Source organism: Sciurus vulgaris, assembly GCF_902686455.1.
Source record: "Sciurus vulgaris genome assembly, chromosome: 5".
NCBI lineage: Eukaryota > Metazoa > Chordata > Mammalia > Rodentia > Sciuridae > Sciurus > Sciurus vulgaris.
The window spans coordinates 44,719,417-44,743,612 of record NC_136465.1 but is presented as its reverse complement, the minus strand read 5'-3'; positions in this window follow the sequence as shown (position 1 = coordinate 44,743,612).

Sequence of the window (24,196 nt, the reverse complement as noted above, 5' to 3'; positions counted from 1 at the left end):
TTTTAGGCTATGAACATCAAGCTGTTCTTAAAGTTGTTCCTCACTTATAAAAGAAGTGAGCTCACATTTAGAGAAATACACTTGAGGAAAATGTTAATATATGAGCCCCAAGTCTGTTCATATCTCCAAGGCATTATCTGAATTCCTAAAAGAGCCTATTAAATGCCATCCGCAGGTCACACCAACCTTTGCTGTGTCCTTACTTCTGGCTTTTCATGTCAAGAATTCAACACAGCCACAGTGCAAGGCCCCACATGTATGTGGAGATTGCCCAAAAAAGCATTTGCCCTTTTCACTAACAGAGTAAAGGTGAGTTAATTAAAAAATGAGGATGCTTTCCACTCTTCCAATTTTCCTGCCCTTTTAAACAACTCAGGCAGGGACTAAGTTAATTAAAAAGAGGTAGTTTCTAGTTTTCTAATTTTCCTAAGGGTTAGAGGACTCCTTGTTATTCTCTGTGAGCATAAATGATGGAAGTTGTTTCTTCTTCTTTTACATCTTTCTTGCTCTACTGAGACATTTCCCCCTGACCTACCATTCAAAATGTAGGAGGACATATTCTTCATCCTTTTATTGAAGGATCCAGCAGTATGTTCTAAGTGTTTCTGACCCAGGATTAAAATTTGCAGACCCTTCTACTTACCCTCTGCCCTTTAAAAGGCATATTATGTAGTTAATTTTAAAACTAGCCACAAACTTTTCCCGTTCTTCTATTTGTGCTGATTGGTAGTGCTCATACTGTCTGACCTACATTTAATGATTTGTTATGGTCAATGGAAACTTAGGAAGTCTGACACAAAGGGAAGCTTGAAAAATCATGTGCTTTGGGGCTTTCCCTTATACCTTGAGCACCATGGACCACGGGTATAGCCCAAGCTAGTCTACTGGAGGATGAAAGATATGTAGCCCAGTCAATCCTGTCACCCTAGCTAATACCCAGACCCATCCTCCAAGCAAAGACACAGGTAACTACAGTTACATGTATGAGTGCATCTGAACCCAGCCAAAATTGCTAAATCAAAAAATCATACTATATTAATGGCTGTTGCCTTAAGTTTCTAAGTTTTGGTGTGATTTTTACATAGTAATATCTAATCAATAAAAAGTGCTATAACTAGATGTTGGCAACTCTCAAATCATGTGACTCAGGGGTGTGTCTAAGTCTCTAAATGCCATCCTCCAAAACTACAAAAAAGAAACTAAAATAGAGAATGAGCAAGAATAAATAAATTAGGAGTGGGAAAGTAAGTGAAATTTCAGAAATAGAAGTGAGTCACCATATGGAGGCTCTGGAAACAAATTTGAAAATGTAAAGTGATGTAAAATCTCTTAGAAAAATAGAAAATAATGGAAGCAAGTTGACTAAATATGATGAAATTAGTTATTTTACCAACTACATATGATATTCTAACTGACAAAAAGCATGTCACAAAAGTCAGGGTGCAGAAAGTGTTAGCTTCTTCCTTACTAAAATTATCTTGGCATCCGTAGTGAATTTGGAAGGAGAAGAAATTTTAAAATGGAATAGCATCATAAAAGAAGTTGAGTTTATTTTTTTAAATTTTTTTATTTTAATTAAAAATCATAAATTTACATAGGGCAATGTTGTTTGATTCATTCTGTTATTTTTTTCCCTTCCCCCTCCCCCCCACCCCTCTTTTACCTCTATACATTCCTTTCTTCCTCCATTCTTACCACCCTCCTTATCCCTAACCCTAAACCTAACCCTAACCCTAAGAATAACCCCTCCTACCGCCCCCCCATATGTCCTCATCCGCTTATCAGCGAGATCATTCCTCCTTTAGTTTTTTGAGATTGGCTTATCTCACTTAGCATGATATCCTCCAATTTCATCCATTTGCCTGCGAATGCCATAATTTTGTCATTCCTCATGGCGGAGTAATATTCCATTGTATATATATGCCACAGTTTCTTTATCCATTCATCAACTGAAGGGCATCTGGGTTGGTTCCACAATCTGGCTATAGTGAATTGAGCAGCTATGAACATTGATGTGGCTGCATCTCTGTAGTATGCTGATTTTAAGTCCTTTGGGTATAGGCCAAGGAGTGGGATAGCTGGGTCAAATGGTGGTTCCATTCCAAGCTTTCTGAGGAAGCTCCATACTGCTTTCCAGAGTGGCTGCACTAGTTTACAATCCCACCAGCAATGTATGAGTGTACCTTTTTCCCCACATCCTTGCCAACACCTATTGTTGTTTGTGTTCTTGATAATCGCCATTCTAATTGGGGTGAGATGGAATCTTAGGGTAGTTTTGATTTGCATTTCTCTTATTACTAGAGATGTTGAACATTTTTTCATATGTCTGTTGATTGCTTGTAGATCTTCTTCTGTGAAGTGTCTGTTCATTTCCTTAGCCCATTTGTTGATTGGATTATTTGTATTCTTGGTATAGAGTTTTTTGAGTTCTTTATAGATTCGGGATATTAGCGCTCTATCTGAAGTATGACTGGCAAAGATATTCTTCCACTCTGTAGGCTCTCTCTTCACATTACTGATAGTTTCCTTTGCTGAGAGAAAGCTTTTTAGTTTGAATCTATCCCAGTTGTTGATTCTTGCTTTTATTTCTTGGGCTATGGGAGTCCTGTTAAGGAAGTCTGCTCCTAAGCCAACAAGTTGAAGGTTTGGATCTACTTTTTCTTCTATAAGATGCAGGGTCTCTGGTCTGATTCCGAGGTCCTTGATCCATTTTGAGTTGAGTTTTGTGCATGGTGAGAGATAGGGGTTTAATTTCATTCTGTTGCATATGGTTTTCCATATGTTCACCATTTGTTGAAGAGGCTATCTTTTCTCCATTGCATATTTTTGGCACCTTTGTCTAGTATGAGAAAATTGTATTTATTTGGGTTTGTGTCCGTGTCCTCTATTCTGTACCATTGATCTACCTGTCTATTTTGGTACCAATACCATGCCGTTTTTGTTACTATTGCTTTGTAATAGAGTTGAAGATCTGGTATTGCAATACCCCCTGCTTCGCTCTTTCTACTGAGGATTGCTTTAGCTATTCTGGGTTTCTTATTCTTCCAGATGAATTTCATAATTGCTTGCTCTATTTCTGTAAGGTACATCATTGGGATTTTAATTGGAATTGCATTGAATCTATATAGCACTTTTGGTAGTATGGCCATTTTCACAATATTAATTCTGCCTATCCATGAACATGGGAGATCTTTCCATCTTCTAAGTTTTTCTTTAATTTCTTTCTTTAGTGTTCTGTAGTTCTCATTGTAGAGGTCTTTCACCTCTTTTGTGAGATTGATTCCCAAGTATTTTATTTTTTTTTTTGATGCTATTGTGAAAGGGGTAGTTTTCCTAATTTCTCTTTCTGAAGATTCATCACTTACATATAGAAATGCATTGGATTTATGAGCATTGATCTTGTAACCTGCTACTTTACTGAATTCACTTATGAGTTCTAAGAGTTTTCTGGTGGAATTTCCAGGTTCCTCTAAATATATAATCATGTCATCAGTGAACAGGGATAATTTGAGTTCCTCTTTTCCAATTCGTATCCCTTTAATTTCTTTGGTTTGTCTAATTGCTCTGGCTAGAGTCTCAAGAACAATGTTGAATAGAAGTGGTGAAAGAGGGCATCCCTGCCTTGTTCCAGTTTTTAGGGGGAATGCTTTCAGTTTTTCACCATTTAGAATGATATTGGCCATGGGCTTAGCATAGATGGCCTTCACAATGTTAAGGAATGATCCCACTACGCCAATTTTTTCTAGTGTTTTGAGCATGAAGGGATGCTGTATTTTATCGAATTCTTTTTCTGCATCTATTGAAATAATCATGTGATTCTTAACTTTTAGTCTGTTGTGTGTGTATCTTCAGGATACATCCAGTTACAAACAGACAAAATGACAAACAAAAAATCTCTCTAATTAGTAAGGGAGTCTGATAAGTCACCTCCCTGAAGCAGAGCCTCCTGGTAACTGTAGTCACATGTGAGTATAGCTGAGGCCTGTAGAGAAGTCACTCAACTGAGCCAGCCTAACACAATATCTAATACACCAGTGACCATATAGTTTACCCATAGTAGCAATAGGTATATCAAAATGGAAAAGCAAGCAAACAAAACCCAAACTCCACATCCCTCACAATTGTTAATGACTTATATGAAGAAAATGAGACCGAAGTACAAAAACATGTTTTGTCACAACTACGAAGACATACTCTGATAGAAGATTTATTTTTTTTGTGTCACTTTAATTAATCAATATTTAATGGAATTCCAATTATAAAATAATTCTTTTTAAAACTGAAAAATTATTTTAAATTTGTTATAAAAGGATAAAGACTTAACCTCAATAAAAGGAAAAACAAAAAACAAACTATGAAAATAAACTTCATTAATTGATATTTGAAGTAACTATAATTCTGTAATGGAATCTATACATTATCAGCATAAGGATAGATCCTAGATCTATAGTAGAACAGATAAATCAACTTTCCCCCCATACGTTCATGTAACATGTTACACTTGTTCAAAGAGAAAAAGTATAAAATGTAAGGATAATAAAAAAAAAAATATTTGGAAGAAAATAAGCCTAGTTACCTAGAACATTTATAGACATAAATGTAAAGGACAAGATAGCAATAACAAAGATATTTTCAGAAAATAAAAACTGAGACCTACTTTACAAGACTAAGGAGAGATCCTTCTTGCCCAAGGCACCAATGCAGATATGCTAAAGATAAATAACTGTAAACAAGATATAACTTTGTATGGATAACATACATCTATAAAAATGGAATTTTCCTACATATAAGTGGAGTTAAATTTTGTATAGATAAACTAAATTTTGTATGAAGAAAAAGAAGAGATGAACAAATGTAGAAAATTAGTTAAAATTTCATTTTAAGTTTTTTGTAGGGTGAGAGGGGTTTAGTTTCATTTTGCTGCATATGGATTTCCAGTTTTCCCAGCACCATTTGTTGAAGAGGCTATCTTTCCTCCATTGTATGTTTTCATATTTGTCTAGTATGAGAAAACTATATTTATGTGAATTTGTCTCTGTGTCTTTTGTTCTGTACCATTGGTCTACCTGTCTATTTTGGTGCTAATATCATGCTGTTTTTGTTACTATTGCTCTGTAGTATAGTTGAAGGTCTGGAATCTCCTGCTTCACTCTTCCTGTTAAGGATTGCTTTGGCTATTCTGGGTGTCTGATTTTTCCAGATGAATATCATGATTGCTTGCTCTATTTCTATGAGGCACATCATTGGAATTTTATTTGGAATTGAATTGAATCTGTATAGCGCTTTTGGTAGTATGACCATTTTGACAATATTAATTCTGCCTTTCCAAAAACATGGGAGATCTTTCCATCTTCTAATGTTTTCTTTACTTTCTTTCTTTAGTATTCTGTAGTTTTCACTTTAGAGGTCTTTCACCTCTTTTGTTAGTGATTCCCAAGTATTTTATTTTTTTTGAGGCTATTGTGAATGGGGTAGTTTTTCTAAATTCTCTTTCAGAGGACTCATCACTCATGAATAAAAATGCATTAGATTTATGAGTATTGATTTTATATCCTGCTACTTTACTGAATTCATTTATGAGTTTTAGAAGTTTTCTGGTAGAATTTTTTTTGGATCCTCTAAATATAGAATCACATAATCAACAAGTAGTGATAGTTTGAAATCTTCTTTTCCTATTTGTATTGCTTTCATTTCTTTGGTCTGCTTAATTTCTCTGACTAGAACTTTAAGAATGATGTTGAATAGAAGTGGTGAAAGAGGGCATCCCTGTCTTATTCCAGTTTTTAGAAGGAGTCCTTTTGATTTTTATCCATTTAGAATGATGTTGGCCTTGGTCTTAGCATAGATAGTCTTCACAATGTTGAGGTATGTTCCTACTATCCCTATTTTTTCTAGTGTTTTGATCATGAAGGGCTGATGTGTTTTATCAAATGCTTTTTCTGCATCTATTGAAATAATCATGTGATTCTTAACTTTAAGTCTATTGAATGACCAGAGACCCTGCACCAAATAGAAGAAAATGTAGGCCCAAATCTTCATCATGTTGGCTTAGGACCATACTTCCTTAAAAAGGTTCCCAAAGCACAAGAAATAAAAGCACTAATCAATAAATGAAATGGATTCAAACTATAAAGTTTTTTTTTCCACAAAGGAAACAATCAATAATGTGAAGAGAGACTCTACAGAGTGGGAGAAAATCTTTACCACACGCACTTCAGATAGAGTAGTAATATCCAGAATCTTTAAAGAACTCAAAAAACTCAGCACCAAAAATACAAATAACCCAATTGATAAATGGGCTAAAGAATTGGGCAGACACTTCACAGAAGAAAATAAACAAGTGATCAACAAACATATGAAAAAAACGTTCAACATCTCTAGTAGTTAGAGAAACGCAAATCAAAACTATGCTAAGATTTCATCTCACTCCAATTTGAATGGTTATTATCAAGAATGCAAGCAAAAATAGGTGTTGGCAAGGATGTGGGGAAAAGGGCACACTCACATATTGCTGGTGGGATTTCAAATTAGGGCAGTCATTCTGGAAAGCAATATGGAGATTCCTCAGAATACTTGGAATGGACCCACTATTTGACCCAGCTATCCAACTCCTTAGTTTTTACCCAAAGGACTTAAAATCAGCATACTACAGTGAGACAGCCACATCAATGTTTATAGCAGCTCAATTCAAAATAGCTATGCTATGGAACCTACCTAGATGCCCTTCAATAGATGAATGGATAAAGAAACTGTGGTCTGTATATATATATATACACACACACACAGAGGACTACTAGCCATAAAATAGAATAAAATTATGGCATTTTCAGGTAAATTGATAGAGTTGGAGAATATCATGCTAAGTGAAATAAGCCAATCTCCCCCGCCAAAAAAGGCTGAATGTTTTCTCTGATAAGTGGATGCTGATACATAATGGTGGGGGGAGGGGTAAGAGAAGAATGGAGTAACTTCGGATTTTGTAGAGGGAAATGAGGAGATGGGAGGGAGTAGGGGGAAGGAAAGATGGTGGAATGAGACAGACATCATTACCCTATGTACATGTATGATTACACAAATGGTGTGATTCTACATCTAGTACAACCAGAGAAATGAAAAGTTGTACTCCATTTGTGTACAAAGAATCAAATTCATTCTGCTTTCATGTATAACTAAATAGAGCAATAAAAAAACTAAAAAAAAATTCAAAAATTTGAAAATATCATGTAGCACATGTGATAAGCCAAATATCACTCTAAATATTTTTTACAGGTATTCAGTCACTTATCGTTTAAAACAACTCTTGCAGGAAATTACAGTTTAGTAGATTTGGGTTGCTGTAACAGAATATCATTAACTGGTCAGCTTATAAGGAACAGAAATTGACTTCTTAAGGTTCTGGAGGCTGGAAATCTGAGATCAGGGTGCCAGCATAGTTAACTTCTGAGGACTCTCTTCTGGGTTCTACTCTGCCAGTCCCTTCATATGCCCTCATGTGGAGAAAAGAGTTAACTGGTTTTCTGTCCTCTTCTTACATGGGCACCCATCCTATTTATGGGGCTCCAACTCATGACCTAATTATCCCCCAAGGGCCCACCTCCTAATACCATCACACTAGGAACTAGGGATTCAACATATGAGTCCTGAGGGGGGACCCAAGCACTTGTTCACTGCTCTAACCTTAAACCCACTTACAACACCTATTCTCAAATCAGAAAACTTCCAGTAGTTGGTGTGGCTCTCCATTGCTCTTCAGTGAAATATGAAGTTACTCTGAAATTCATAGCCTTTTACAATGCCCCATTTTCCATTGTCTTATCTTCTATTCTCTTACATGAATCAACTCTAGATTTTTCAATCTTTTTAAAAATTATTTATTTTTAAATTTTTTACAGACTACATTTTGATTCATTGTACACAAATGGGGTACATCTTGTTTCTATGTTTGTACACGATGTAGACTCATACCATTCGTGTAATCATACACGTACATAGGGTAGTGATGTCTGTCTCATTCCACCATTTTTCATACCTTCCCTTCCTCTCATTTCCTTCTACATTATCTAAAGTTCCTCCAGTCTTCTCTCACTCCCCACACCCCCACTCACATTATATATCATCATCCACTTATCAGGGAAAACATTTGGCCTTTGGTTTTTTGGGATTGGCTTATTTCATTTAGCATGATATTCTCCAATTCCATCCATTTATTTGCAAATGCTATAATAGTATTCTTCTTTATGGCTGAATAATATTCCATTGTGTACATATACCACAGCTTCTTTATCCATTCATCTGTTGAAGGGTATCTAGGTTGATTCCACAATCTAGCTATTGTGAACTGAGCTGCTATAAACATTGATGTGACTGTGTTACTATAATATGCTGATTTTAAGTCCTTTGGGTATAAACCAAGACATGGGATAACTGGGTCAAAAGGTGGGTTCATTCCAATTTTTCTGAGGATTCTCCATACTGCTTTCCAAAGTGGTTGCACCAATTTGCAACTCCACCAACAATGTAAAAGTGTGCCTTTTTCCAAACATCCATGCCAATTTCTATTATTGTTTGTGTTCTTGATAATAGTCATTCTAATTGGAGTAAGGTGGAATCTTAGAGTTGTTTTAATTTGCATTTCTCTAATTACTAGAGATAAGTGGGCCAAGGAACTGGACAGACACTTTACAGAAGGCATACAGGCGAATAATAAATGTATGAAAAAGTGTTCAGCATCTGTAGATTTTCCATTCTTAACACCTTTATTTCTGTAGTGAATCCTGATTGGGAGGGTATCTTTCTTGACTTAAAATCTGATGATTTCCTCAAGTTCCATTTTCCCAGGCAATTTAGGTGTAATCTCACCCACATTGTACCCCCAGGACATTTATGGTGTGTTTTTCTATGTATGCATAGTGAATTCTGTACTGCAGGATAAGCTCTTGGAAACAAAATGGTTTACTTGTTTCTGCAGTGTTTAGGAAAGAGTAATTGCTTGAGATATATCTATTGAGAAATGTGTAGATTTTCTACTCAGAAAATTTCAGTGGCTTCTTGATGCTTTTATTCTACATTTTCTAGCATGGAATTTGAAATCTGCATAATATACTATTCTAGTCCTTTACAGATATACACCTTTAAAAGTTTTTATTAGTGGATTATAGATATACATAACAGTAGGTTTCATTTTGACATAACCATGCATGCATGAAATATAATTTGCCCACTTCAGTCCCTAGTACTTCCTCCTATCTGCCCCTTCTCCCTCCCTCTGTTTGCCTTTCTCTACTCTACTAGTCATCCATTTATTTATTTTTTTAAAAATTGGCATTTGTAGATCTACATGTGATTCACAATGGTATATTCATATATGTATGTAGTATAATTTGATCAATTTCATTCCACTATTACTCCCTTTCTCATCCCTTTTCTTTGCCCTCCATAAATACCCTTTCTCTATTCCACTCTTCTCCCTTCTATTTTCATGGAATCCCCATCCTCCCCCCCCCTTTATTTTGCTCTAGCTTCCTCAAACAAGAGAAAATATTTAAACTTTGCCTTTCTGATTCTCGTTTATTTCACTTAGCATGATGTTCTCCAGTCCCACCCACTTATCAGCATATGCCATAATTTCATTCTTCCATATAGTTTAAACTCCATTATGTATATATACCACATTTTCTTTATTCATTCATCTGTTGACAGGCACCTAGACTGATTCCCTCACTTGACTATTGTGAATTGCACTGCTATAAATATTGATATGCATGTATCATTATAATAGGCTGATTTGAGTTCTTTAAGATAAATATCAAGGAGTGATATAACTGAGTCATCTGGTGGCATCATTTCTAGTCTTTTGAGGCATCTCCATACTGCTTTCCAAAGCAGTTGTACTAATTTGCAGTCTTACAAATCATGTATGAGTGTGTCTTTCTCTCCATGTCCTCACTAGCATTATTATCATCACTATTTATATTGTTGATGATTGCTACTCAAAAGAGTGAGATGAAATCTCAATGTACTTTCAATTTGCATTTCCCTGATTGCTAGGGATATTGGATGTTTTATCACATATTTGTTGGCTATTTGTATTTCTTCTTGTGACAAATGTTTTTTGAGTTTTGTGCCCATTTATTAATTGAATTGTTATTTTAAGTATTTTGTGTTATTTGCATACTCTGGTATGAATACACTGTCCAAGAATTTTTCTCCCATTCTGTAGCCTCTCGCTTCATGCTCTTGTTTACTTTGATGTGAGGAAGCTTTTTAATTTGATGCCGTCCCATTTATTGATTCTTGCTTTTATTTCTTGACCTTCAGGTGTCTTTATTAAGGAAGTCAGTGCCTGCACCAACATGTTGGAGTGTTGACCCTATGTTTTCTTCTAGCATTTAGGGTTACATGTTTGTTTGAATCTTTTCTGCTTTAATTATTTATAGTTCATCAAATGCATGTGCCTTTCTCAATTTTCCTCTCTTTGTGATTCTCTTTTCTATAAATTCTTTATGGTTAGGGGTTGTATTTTATATAGCTTAGTATTTTTATGACTCTACTGATCAATGACACAGTAGTGACTCTGAAATATTTCTTGAATGAGTAAATGCTGTTCCACTAATCTATTATGTTTTCCCATCTACTTGCTAATCACCACATATTAATTGTTCTCTGAAAATCAGTTCAAATACTACATTGATCTGTAAGCCTTCTCTGACCACTTCACTCAGAATTAATCACATTTTCAGCTGTAAGTACATTGTGTCACTTTAATTTGGAGATTTTTAATGCAACTAGTTGATATCTTAGTTTCACAGGATTTAAATATTTCTTCTAAGTAGATAAAGCCCACCACCAATATTTCTTTATTTTCCAAGTCTGACCAATGACGATGTCTAGTCTAATTTCATTCTATTCCAATGAGCAAACTGAGCATCTATCAATTTCAGAATAACGCAGCACATTTTTCTTATGATATTTTGTAACATTTTATATTTTTAAATCACTTATATATGTAATATCTCTCTGATGAACCAAAAGGTCCTAGAAGCCATGAGACCCTGTATCCGGTCTATCATTTTATCTCTTCAGTCTTAAAAGACATATTAGATATATTAGAACCTTTATATAGGAATTAAAATAGAATCCTAAGATATATGAATGAGCTTTTTAATATTTTCTCTTATATAACTATAAGATAATAAAAGTTATATAAGGGAAGTATTCAATATACATGTTACCAATATATCTTAAGGGTGCATGGAATCAGGAGTCTATTATTCTATTTTCTACACTTGCTTGCATGAATTTTGTCATGTCATTTAGGTAATTTTTTAAACACATTAGTTTCTCCAACTATGAATGAACTGAAAATTATGAGACTGTCTTGGCTACAGGTGGCTATAATGCTTTGTAACCATAATGGAAAGTGATTCAAAAGTATAAAATGTTTATAATAACAAAGCTAGCTGTTGTTGACATTTTTCCCCTTAGAGCCTAGTATTCTTTAAAATGATGTTTATTGTGGAAAGTAGGTTCTATCCTGTTTTGAGTTACTTCATGATGTATAAAACAGTAGTTTTCAAGCTGTGCCTAACCCTGAGTTACTCCATTTCATGAAACTGTAGTTTGTCATGAGTTTCTCCATTTGGAGTACAAATTCCAAGGTATAATGAATCTACACCTTGTTCTTACAAGTAAACGACCACCATCTGCCTGGCATAACTATAAGGCAAAAATTGACACATACTTGTGCCAACTTATCAAACTAAATCAGGGGCACCTGGACATGTAGACATCTCAAATCATATCAGGAACACTGGATACAGGAACTTATCAAACTCATCAGATGCAACCCTATCACCTAAGACCAGTAAGAGGAGGGGCCCCACCCCAAGACCAGACACTGCTGCATCCCAGTTACCTGGTCATTCATTATGACCCCTGGCCAGGAAAATCACCACAGTGATGAACCTGTTTCTGTCCTTTCAAGCATCAGCACAGTATGGTTTCTCCTGTTCATGACATCTCCTCCCCTTTATGCCATGATGTCGTACTCAGAATGACACTGGACTCTCAGAAACTGCCATCCATTTGGACCCTGTACCTTGATACCTCTGTGGAACTAGCTTGTTAAAATTCATATCTATCTGCAGTTACTCTAACTCTGTACATTCATATCTGCTCTCTGCCTGTGCTCTTGGCACAGCATCCTGTAACCCTGCAGCTACCTTAACCCTTTCTTAGACTTTTTGTGACATTTCACATCATACTTCATCCACTGATATATCCATATATATATGAATGATATATAAATATCTAAAAATACGTTATTGGGCAACTTGAGTGTTAACAATTAAGATTAGAATGGAACAAAAGAACTTGTGATTGTTCAGCTTCTGATTTTTAGTAACCCACAAGTATTTGGTAAATTGCCACCACTGAAAGTGGTGTAGCTTGTGAATTTATTGTTATTCAATACATTCTGACATTGTGGAAGGGCAAACATATTTGGTCTATGTTAATGGCATAACTGTCACAAAAATTATTTTATTTAAAAAAATTACCAGGGTCATCTCTTTTTAAGAAATGATACATAACACATTTCAACTCTAATAAAAATTACAACTTATCATAGTCTATTAAAAGAGTATAAATTAGTTCAAATGGCCTGCTTAACTTTTTGTAGCATTGTGTTTACCACTTTTTTTTAACCAAGAGATGTTCCTCACCTTTTTGTTGTTGTTGACATCTATTAATACCTGGAGGAATTAAAAGTTTCTTCCTATGCATTATGAGCAAGTTTGGACTAGACCCTAAAAGCTTAATCTTTTATTTAAATTAAAAGAAAAAACAAGCAAGTGCTTACTACAGTCTAATACAACATTTAAAATGCAAATTAGCAACATTGAGTTAATTTTGTAATTTGGGGAGATATTCTAACTCTCTTTGGCCCCTCTGGTGCTATAGGCCATGCTGGAGCAGTAACATCCTCAATGACACCCTTGTGGCCAGAAGGCGTTAATGCTCTACTCAACATAATTCACTCCCAGATGTGATTTACACACTGGGGTAATCCCAACGAATATATAGCTTTTTCGAATTTTCCCCAAATCTGTAAAACTTTGAATGATTCACAAAGGATGAATTATCAAGCTGTGGATTTTAACAATCATCAATTTAGTTCAGAACTTTAAAATAATTTTTTGAGAGCAACTTGTAATACAGCTTTTAAGACACACACATACACATACACACACACAAATCATAAGATTTAAATAAGTTTTCTGAAATAAGAAAATACTCAATTATTTTCTCTTTTATGTTAGACCCAGAGGAAAAAGATCAAAGTTTGGAGTGCCATCTTAGTGATATTTATTAATGATAAAGATTAGATCACCTTCTTTCAATTCACATGTTGGAAGGGCATTAGAAACTTATTTATTTATGTGGAGTTGAATAGATGGAAGAGTTGAATCCCATTTTCTACCTAAGGGTCTGGGAAAGATAAAACGTAGAAGAAAATTAGTCAAAAGTTATAAAGTTTTTGCTTTATTTTTAAGTTAAACTGAATTTTTTTTCTTTCAGTTCCATTAGAAGAGGTAACAATTGCTATTTAATTATTCTTCAGAAAAGTCTTTTAAAAATGTGGCTCTTCACTGTTTCTGCCTCATTTCTGCTGAGTCATGCTGTAGCCTCCCAGCATTAAATTTGCTCATTAGTGTAGGAATTTCAAACAGAGCTGAGTCCTTTTTACCGAAGTTTATCAGAAGAAGAAGGGAAACTAGAGTATGAAATGACCTCACTGGTGATTTCAATGTGTCTGTTGGACATTTGGGCCTCTCCTTAACACCCTTTCATCCATTGCCACTAGGCAAAAATCATAGCTTAAAGATCAGGGTCACTTTGTGGAATGGTATTCAATGTTTATTAAATGCATAAATGATTTAGTTGAAAATCTATAACAACACTTATCCTTGAATACAATTGATTTTATTGTTATCAGATATAAACATGAACTAAATCATCACATAGAAATATAGATAATCGTGTTGACAAAATATTTTTTGAAAATAGTATCAAACTTGGCAGAAGTCTTCTTGAGAGAAACCATGCACAAGGTTTTATGTAATACTTCCTTGAACCCAGTATCAACTATGATTTTTTCCAAACCATCCTAATTGAACATGTAAGCTAAATAAATTAATGACAAATTTACAGGTTCTCCCTGTAAAGGACTTTTTGTGGCAGAGCAGTGAATAAACTGCTTAGTGGCAACTTGATTCTCTCCCTCTGTCTGGATATCATGGCTTCTTCTCCTTAGTTTAGATGGAAAATTGGGGAAGACATAGGCACCAATGACATATGGTCCTTACTTGGGCTACCTTTTAAAGGGAGAAGCAAGAAGTCCAGCCAGGTCAGAGAATCCCATGGAGATAAGCAGGATGTACCCTGCCTATGCCCAAGGTGTAAGATCTTCTTATAATTTCCACTTTCTGTTATTAGGAGCAATACTTTTCTTCTCCCTGCTAATTTCACCCAAGTGCCCTATATTGAAAACAGGCCCTGAACTTTTAGTGGATCAACTGCTTTTGAATTTTTTAATTGTAGGAAAATTTAATATAAGAAAGCAATATTTACTCTTTAAAAATGATTGGTATATGCTGCTGCTAACTCTGTTATTTTAAAAACTTATAATAATAATAGTAAATGTTCCAGGATTACAGTAGTTTCCCTTGTCCAAGAAGGTGTTTCAGGATCCCCAGTGAATGCCTGAAACTTCAGATAGTATGGAACCCTATAGGTACTGTATTTTTCTTAAATACCCTGAAATTTTGACACATAGTACAGAGGTAATCTGTCCTTACATATTTTATGCCCTGAGACCTCTTTTGCATCACTTCTCTTGCATTTTGGCACTATTTGCATTTGGGGGCCATTATTTTAAAATAAGGATACTTGAACACAACACTGTGTACAGGGACAGAGGATCTGATCATGGGGTTTGCTGCTAAGTTACTAACCATTAGGTAGAACATAACAGCATGAGATGCTCGACAAAAAGGCTGATTCACTATGGGGCTGGATGGAGTGGGATGGTGTGAGATTTCATTATGCTACTCAGGAGGGTGTGCAATTTCAAACTTAGGAATTGTTTATTTATAGAAATTTTCCATTTACTATTTTTGAAGCATGGAGTTGACCTTGGGTAACTAAAACCATGGAAAAATTAACCTTTGGATAAGTGGAGACTACCTTGTTTCTTTTCTCTCCTCCTCTCTTAGGACAGGAAGGAAATAGTTGGAACCAGTCCACCCAAGTTTAGAAAATGCCCTATCAACACTTTGGCTCTTGCTTTGGTTTAGATTCACCCACTTATAAAGTGTTTGATTTTGTAAGATACAAAACTGAATTGAGATGATGGAAATTCTTTCCTATGTGAGAGGAGTGGGGAGAAAGAAAGGAATAGGTAATTGTGTACTAGGAGTTTTGAAAGAGGTGACTGAGTAGATGGGAAAATGTGGTGGGGAATTAGGATTGTACCTTCAAATACCCATTTCAAATGCCTTCTGCCATACTTTCTTAGGTTTTATGGATTAGAAAGCTAAAGAAAAAAATCTATTTCTCAGATAACCTTAATGCTAGAGTTCTGGAAGTAATTTAATCCCTGTCAATCTCATAAATTGAATTTTATTAAAAGTTGTGACAATCATTAAGGATAAATGCTTTAGGATCCAATAGTCATTGGAGTCATTTGGTCTTTTAGCCCATGTTGCCTGCTTTTGCTGTCTCCTGATCATGGTGTAGGTGGATTGTTCTGGAACTTTTCCCTGTGGTGGGAGTCCTCTGATTTCGCAACTTCCTGATCAGTGGTAGAAGTAGCACATATCCTGGTGGTCTAGTTCTGTGATAAGACTGATACATATCATTTCTTTGAAATTAATGACTTGTTGGTAGATAAAACTCCAGGCGTCTCTTACATTTCTGTATGATTTGCTGCCTCCATTTATTGACTTTTCAAAGGTAAGAGTATAGTGGAAGATAGAGATAGCAAGTTCCTCTGGAAGTTAGAGATAGTGTGGTCCTCTATAGTGACCAAAATAACACTGTCAGGTTGTGAGCTGCCCCATGGAGAGGCCCACATGGCATGGAACTGAGGGTGGCCACCAGCTGACAGCCAACAGGAAATTTGGCCTTGTAGTCCAATAACATTAGAGGATCCGAAAATGTCAACCCCAAAAGCAGTAAGCCTGGGATCACCCATGCCTTGACATGAATGCCATCCTAAGCAGAAACTCGATTGCAGCCTTGTGAGAGACCCTGAAGAAGAAGACCAGCCAAATCATACATGGATTCCTGACCTACAGATACTCTGAGATAATAAATCTTGCTATTTTAAATCTCAATCTAAGGATAATTTATTATAGAGCAACAAATAACAAAAACAGTCCTTGCCTGAGTTTCTGGCCCTGGAAGACAGATGGCCTTCAGAAGATAGGGAAAGCCTCCATCTCTAAGTAAATGTTTAAAGAAAAACTGCCTGACCAGGAACATCTGTTTTGAAATTTTATGTGAGACTTATGCTTTTAATGCTTAAGTTCCTGAAATTGGGGATGGATAAATAGCATGGCTCAAATTATTTAATAAATCTGTTAAGACAGATCTTAGTTACTTTGTATATTCCAATTCCCACAATGTGCTACACACATCTCCCTACCATTTTTTCAAGAAACTTTTAATATTTTTGAAATTTTTGTTAATTTCAAAGTTATGTATTTCACTTACATTTATTCCAGCACTTGTCCTTACACTTTTAACATACGTATGTAATGAGTTATTTCTAACATTTGCTTTTCCTACTTTGGAGATGTATTTGACTTATGTAGCTACACAGCCTTCCTGTGACTTCAAAACTATAAGTATGAGAAGAGACAATGAATTTTAGAGATGGCAACTCAATACTGTTGAGCCACCTAATCAATGCCACTAACTACAGAGCTGGTTTTATTTTAAAACCTTGTAGTTTACAGTATTGGGTGTGACATGTCTGTGTATAATTTTATTTTTGCACCATCTTTCTGGCCATTCTTTATTCCCACTTCAAAATTTAACTCTTCTGTGCACTTCATGGACTCCCTCAGACAAAAAAAAAAAAAAAAAAAACCAAAAAACAAAAAACAAAAAAAAAACAAAAACAAACAAACAAAAAACAGTTCTTTCTTTCCTCTGTGTGCTGGAACAATTTATCACATTTTATTGTGACTCGTTCTTTGAATCTGCCACTCTCACTTGATTGCTCAGAAACAGGTGTCATGATTTGTTTTTTTAATCACAAAATAAATGTTTAACACTTAGTTAATGGATTAATCTATGTCTGACGGGCCTGGTTACAATGACCAAGCTCAAAAGCTTGTATTGATTTATTTTCTCTGGTGGCTCTCTTTGTCTGAGTATATTGTGTTTAGTGATCTTGATTATTCCTAGGGAACTTGGAAAATAAAAACCAAGATAAAGTAGAATGAGAACATCTAGGAGCAAAGTGATTTACCATTTCAAAATTAATTAACTGTTTTACCATTTGTTTAACGAGACTGGAGAATATTTGTCTTTGTATTCTTTGTATGGGTTTCGGTGAGTTTTCTAACTAGGACTTTCATTAATGTTTGATGTTTTTTTTTTCTTTTCTGGGACATTGCTTACAGTTAGGAAAAAAAAAGAAAAACTCTTCATATTTATAAGACAGTAAGCCAGATTCAGATGATCAGAGAATTTATCGTGAAAGCCCAAAGGCCTCTTACAGAACAGGACAGATATGGGAAGGATGAAGATAAGACAGATAAGTAACAATTTACTTAGACTAAAATAATTTATACCTCAGCATGAAAACTGTATTTAGAAAATAATACTTTGATACTACTAGACTAGTAAATGAAATTTATCATGATTTTATACTGAACATGAATAAAATATTTCAATAGTTGCTAGAAAATGTTTGAGAGATTGTTGTATTCTCCTTGAGTTGTCATTCTGACACAGTATGTATTCAAACTATGAATTCTTTACACATGAAATCTTTGGTTTTGTAGCTATTCACATATATTATTTTTAAGCTTCTACCTCCCAAAATATTATTTTCTATACAAATATTTTCCCAATATCATATTTCTCCATCATTCTATTCTAATTTCTGTTTGCTTGCTTTTTATTAAAACAAGTAAAATTTCAATTATGTTGTTTCCATTTGGGCAGAAAGTTCTACATGAATGTTACAAATTTGAAGTCCTACAGGATATTTGCAGGGGATATAAATAAGGAACTGGGTCAAGTGTAGGCCATTGGAACGTAGGCTTATGGTGATAACTGGGTCCAGAGAATCCATTTTCCTTGTAGAGTGGGTGGCTGCTAATTAGCTCTTGCAATGCTTTTGTAAATGTGTCATGCATCCAGATATTTCTGTGAGAACTTCATTTAAAAATGTTTCCATATGTAACTTTGAGCATCATGGACTGTTAATATCACATAAAGAGAGTGAAGGAAGAATAAATTGCTGGCTATGAAGTGGTTCTGTTTTAAAAAAAATAGAATGTGAACACAATGTAACTTCTAGATCCAGCTCCCAATTTACAAGGATACAGGAACACAGGGACTTGTTAAACTCCACCACAGGGATGCAATCAGCAGATCCAGACTGTAGGAAACTGTAGGACCAAGAGCATAGTTTCCTCAAGAAATAATTGCAAGGGAGGGAGCAAAGAGAGATGGAAGGAGAATTTATAGACCAAAAATAAAATAAAATAAAATAAAATAGTGAGAGAGATAGAGATTTAAAAGATATATTAACCAATAGCAATGTGTGGATTTGTATAGATACTGATTTTTAAAAATTATAATATTAATGAGATACTGAGTGGGTTCTTGCTATCAAGGAATTATTGAGTTTTAAAAATACAAGTTTCATGTGTTTTGTTGAAAAATCTCATCATTTAGTGATACACGATATAATATTGATGGGTGGAAATTTTAAAAATGCATTTGTATTTTAAACAGCAAAATGCTAGACAAACATACCATGGGTCTGTCAGTCTGGAACCTCTGATCATTGAGGATACATGAAACTAATTTATAATTCTTATTTCTCATCAGCAAAAACTAGAATGTTTTAATTATAGGTAAGAGATGTAGATATAGAGATGATGATTTTCTGTAGGAGAATAGATACATGAATCAAAACTTAAAGAAAATGGATTCATCACCTTCTGTTCTAAAGTTTTAATATTTAAACTCTATAAATGAATCTCTAATGACCAGACTGTCTGAATGTTTCCCCAGATGTTCAATCTTGTAACAGTTAATTCAGTGTTTCTGAGTAATAACAGGTTGAAGATAGTCAGTGGCTTATGGGTCACTTCTGCTCCAAAGTGTATTTCTGAGCAAATAGTCCCAGAGCTGTCAATCATAAAGCATGACACAGAATGCTTGCTGCCACAATACAACACGTTGCAAAATTACACCATTTGGGGACCAGTAATATCCTCCTTCAGTGTCCCTGGGGACAACTTAGCACATTACTTTCTTAGAATCACTAAATTGTGTCATATTCCCTAAATCCTACTTGAGAGAATTAAACTTAGAGATTCAGGAAAATATCTCTGCTACAGACCCTCCTGAGCCCCATAGAATGAAAAGTAGCCAGTAGAGCAACTGGCAGTTACATAGTGCTCAGTGTGGCTGGTTCCTTTTCCTTTGTCCTGCCTGCTGCTCAGGGAAGCTGGCTGAATGGATATGCTGGATGACTAATAAGTATTGCTTCTCATACTGGCGATGGGAAGTGCAGGGTGGGAGTAGAAGACACATTTCAAACTGATCTGGGTGGATCTTTTGGTATCTATACCCTCTCCCTATACGAGTTCTGAGAGGTGAGAGGGCACATGAAGTCTGACAAATCTCCCCCTATGATTCTAACATTTCATCTTTATGATGATGCTCCCAATTCCTCCTCTTCCATCCTTCACTCTCCCTGGCTAAGACCCATGCTGTAACAAAACAGGCCTCAAGTCTTAATGGGAAAAATTGAAAAGATATTTCTATTCCAATATCACCTATCCACCTTGGGAAATCTGTTATTCTGTATATTACTTCAGCCTACTCAATTTAAAAGGAAATCTTAAAATCATAAGTCATATCCTATTGAATTCATTTTATGTCACAAGTGTTAAGATGATTTTTATTTTTTAGAAAGAATTATCTATATGCCTAACATTATGAATATTAGAAAAATAAAATACTTGCAGTTAATTCAAAGAATGCTTTTCCTATGAAACACCATAATTTCAGTTCAAGTATAAAATAACTCATAGAAATACAGCAGAAGAAAATGCTATTTATCCATTATTAGCTGGACAATAAATTACAAAATAAGGAGCAAGAAACCAGCAATTGGTATGAGCTAAGAAACAGACCCCTTGTAGATGCAATGGTGACAATTTTACATATGGAAATAACTTAGAAATGGAGTATATGGCAGGGAATGGCCCAATGGACAACTAGACAAAATAACTACAGTTAATTCTGGCTTCTGTTTAGGGCTTCTATGATCTGTGGGCTGTAGTTTCATATGTATGGTTCTTGGACCTTTAATGCATTTATTTTAAATATTCCAAGGCAGTTCTATCCATTTCCCTGTAACACTGATTGTTTTTGCAGGGGGAGGCAGCCGTGAGGGCAGGGAATAGGATATACATTAACAGATTTTTTTTACTTTCTCTTCTGAAGCAGAGAGTCAAGATATGGAAAGTTTGAGTTAGGTTTTTCCTAAAATCCCTGCAAGACTTCTGTTCCTCCCCCTCTCTTCTTTGGTGTTTCTCCCACCTGGCTCTCAAACTTTTCTTAGGGGGTTCAGTAACAGCCTGAGCATGCTCCATCCTAGCAATGAAAAGTGGCCTTCTGGACTCTTCCAGACTACGCTGAGGACTCCAAGTCTGTTTATTTCCATGACAAAAATAAGACATGATGTGAAAATAAAATATCTAAATTCATATACCTTGTTCGATGCATGAATGTTTAGAAAATATGCCTCTAAATCTCCTTTAATTCTTACAATAATCTTGGTACTATCTTTAATTAATAAAGGAGGAATCTATATTTCACATAATGTATCTTATGCAAGGAAAGAAAATGTTTACATTTTTGTTACAAAATATAAATCATGAAATATTTAGCATTTGAAGAAAGAGCAAAAGGCACCCATGCAATATATGCACCCAAATTGAAGCAGACAATGTCTGATTGCCATAAGAATAACATTTTTAAAGTTTTAGAAGGCTGTAGCTATAGCTCAGTGGCAGAGCACTTGCCTAGCATGTGCCAATCCCTAGGTTCAGTTTCCATCACTGCAAGAAAAGTTTTAGCACAGTTCATTTATTATAATTTTTAAAAATGAGAAACTCAGGGGATATGTTTCTAAAATGCTTGTAATTTCCATTATGCTCCTCATTAAAAGAAAAAGGAAAACCAACCTACAAATAAAAATTCCTTTGAAGATCATAGATATTTGAAGTAGAAATCTCTATTGAAATCTCAGATGCCAGAAGTACAATTTCTTTAATTTCCTATAACCCCTCTCCATAACTACTTACACACCTTCACCCAGTATGGAAGGTGGCAAATTTGGGACTACAGTTCCTTTCCCTAGAATTGTGTGTTAGGTCTGGAAGACTTAGTGGTCCAAGCCTTTGGAGCTGAGAGGACTTGAACCAGGTTTTCTTCTGACACACCCTGTAGGCACTTGCTTCACAGGTGACGCACCCCCTTTCCCAAGGTCCACACACACAGCTTGCAGCTGTGTCACCTCTCATTCCTGTCAGAGGTACTGTTGTCCTCTACTCAGCAAGGGATTTATCTGCTGCTTCTGCACCATGCCGAGTTATGTAATTGCCTAAGAACCAGCTGTAAGGTTTTTTTCTCATTGCTCATAACCCTTGAAGCAGGAAACAATTTTTGCTGCCTCCAAGCCATGCTGGGCATGTGAACTTCGGTGACTCTCTCAGGGACGCAATATACTCTGTAACCTTTACCTTGGGGATCTTGCCTCCACAATGCTGCACCAAAGAAGCAAGGTATAACTTTACTTTCATCTTTATATACCAGAAAAATAGCTTCTGTTATAGAGCTTGATCTGATACAGGCTGCTCGTCCTTTTCCTCCTCCCTCATCTTCTCCTTTCAATCAACTTTATTTTGATATAATTTATGCACCATAAAATGCACCACTGTAAGTACTCAGTTCAATTAGTTTTGACAAATATTCATACCCATTTAATCATCACCACAATCAAGAGACAGGACATTTCCATCTCCCTCCCTCATATCCTCTGTAATTAGCAACTTCTCTAATCCCAGAACTAGGCAATCACAAAGCTGCTTTTTGTGACTGCAATTTATTCCAGTCTACAACTTCATATAAATGGAATTACATAATATGTACTCTTGTTTTTTTACTTATTTTATTCTCATAAGTACTTTGAAATCCTCACATGTTGTTTAGGGTAACAGTATTCCATTCCTTTTTATTGTTATTTAATAACAATTCATATTCTTATATGAATATGATTGTTTGCTCACTCAGTGCCTGATGATTGATATTGGTGTGGTTTTCACTTTTGAGGTACTGTTCCTGAACCATTTACATAAGATATTATTTGGATATAGGTTTTGATCTCTCTAAATACTTCCAAGGGGACTTTTCTGGTTTGGATGGTAAAAGTTTGATTAACTTAATAGAAAAATGTCAAACTGCTCTTCATGGAATGAGGTTTTACATTCAGCAATATGCATTCCAGTTGCTCCACATGCTTGACAGGGTTTTTATTTTAGCCCTTCTAATGAATCTGTAATGGTTTCTCATTTAGATATTAATTGCATTGCCCTGATGAAAAATGATAATGAGCTTTCCCACATATGCTTATTAACCATTTATATATTTTCCTTTGTGAAGTATCCATTCAAATATTTGACTGATTTTGGAAATAGGTTTCTGGCTTTCTATCATAAGAGTTTTGAATACATTATAGATACAAGTAGTGCTTTTTTTTTTTTTTGTCCGATACACAAATGTTTCAAATATTTTCTATCCATTCATAACTTGTCTTTATTAACTATTTTTCAAAAGCGGAGGCTTTTAACCTTAATGGGTCAAATTTTTTTCCTTTTATAGTTTGTGTCCAGAGAAATGATTATCTACATGAAAGTTGGATTTTCTTCTCTTGTAGAATTTTTATACTTTGTTTTTTTTGATATATACTATGGCTTCTTTTAAATTACTTTTTGGATATCATGTGAACATGAAGATTAAGATTCATAGTTCTTTCCATATAGATATGTAGTTGCTTTAGCATGATTTATTGAAAAGATTTTATCCTCGCCTCATTGAATTATCTTGAATATTTTTTGAAAGTTGGTTAATACTCTAAGTTATTTCTATGCTCTATTCTATTAATTTGTATTATCAAATAGAAAACATTTACTTTTTTAGTTTTATATGAGTAGATTTGTAAACATTTCTTTTTAAGTCATCTACATTTTCAAGTAAACTTTGGAAATTGTTTATTAAATTCTACATTACCACTTGCTCAGATTTTAACTGAAATTGCAATGAATCTATTACATATATGGGGAGCATTGACAAGTTAATAATGTTTAGATTTTTATCCCATAAAATTAATTTATCTCCATTTATCTTAATTTATCACAGGAATAGTTGACAGTTTTCTAGGTAAGGTCTTATGCTTTGTTGATTTTATCTCCAAGTATTTCATATATCTTTAGAAGAGACTATAAATAAAACTTTTAAAAAATGAAATTTCTAATTGTTAATATACAGAAATACACTGTATTATGTAATTTGCTAGCCTATTTATTATTCCTAGTATTTTTTTTTTGTAGATTCTTTAGGGTTATGCACATATTTATTTTGTCTGGGAATAGATGACAATTTACTTGCAATCTGTGTGTGTATTTTCTTTCTTTTTCATGCACCATTGTATTGGATAGGACCTCACATATAATAAATGGTAAACCTTAATTTTTGGTGTTCTGAGGAATAAAGGAGAAGTTTTATATGACATGTCTTTTATATTCCAAAATCAAAATAGATTTGTTATTATTGATTTGACTTCCCTGTTGGTATCTCTTCAAAATACTTCTGAACT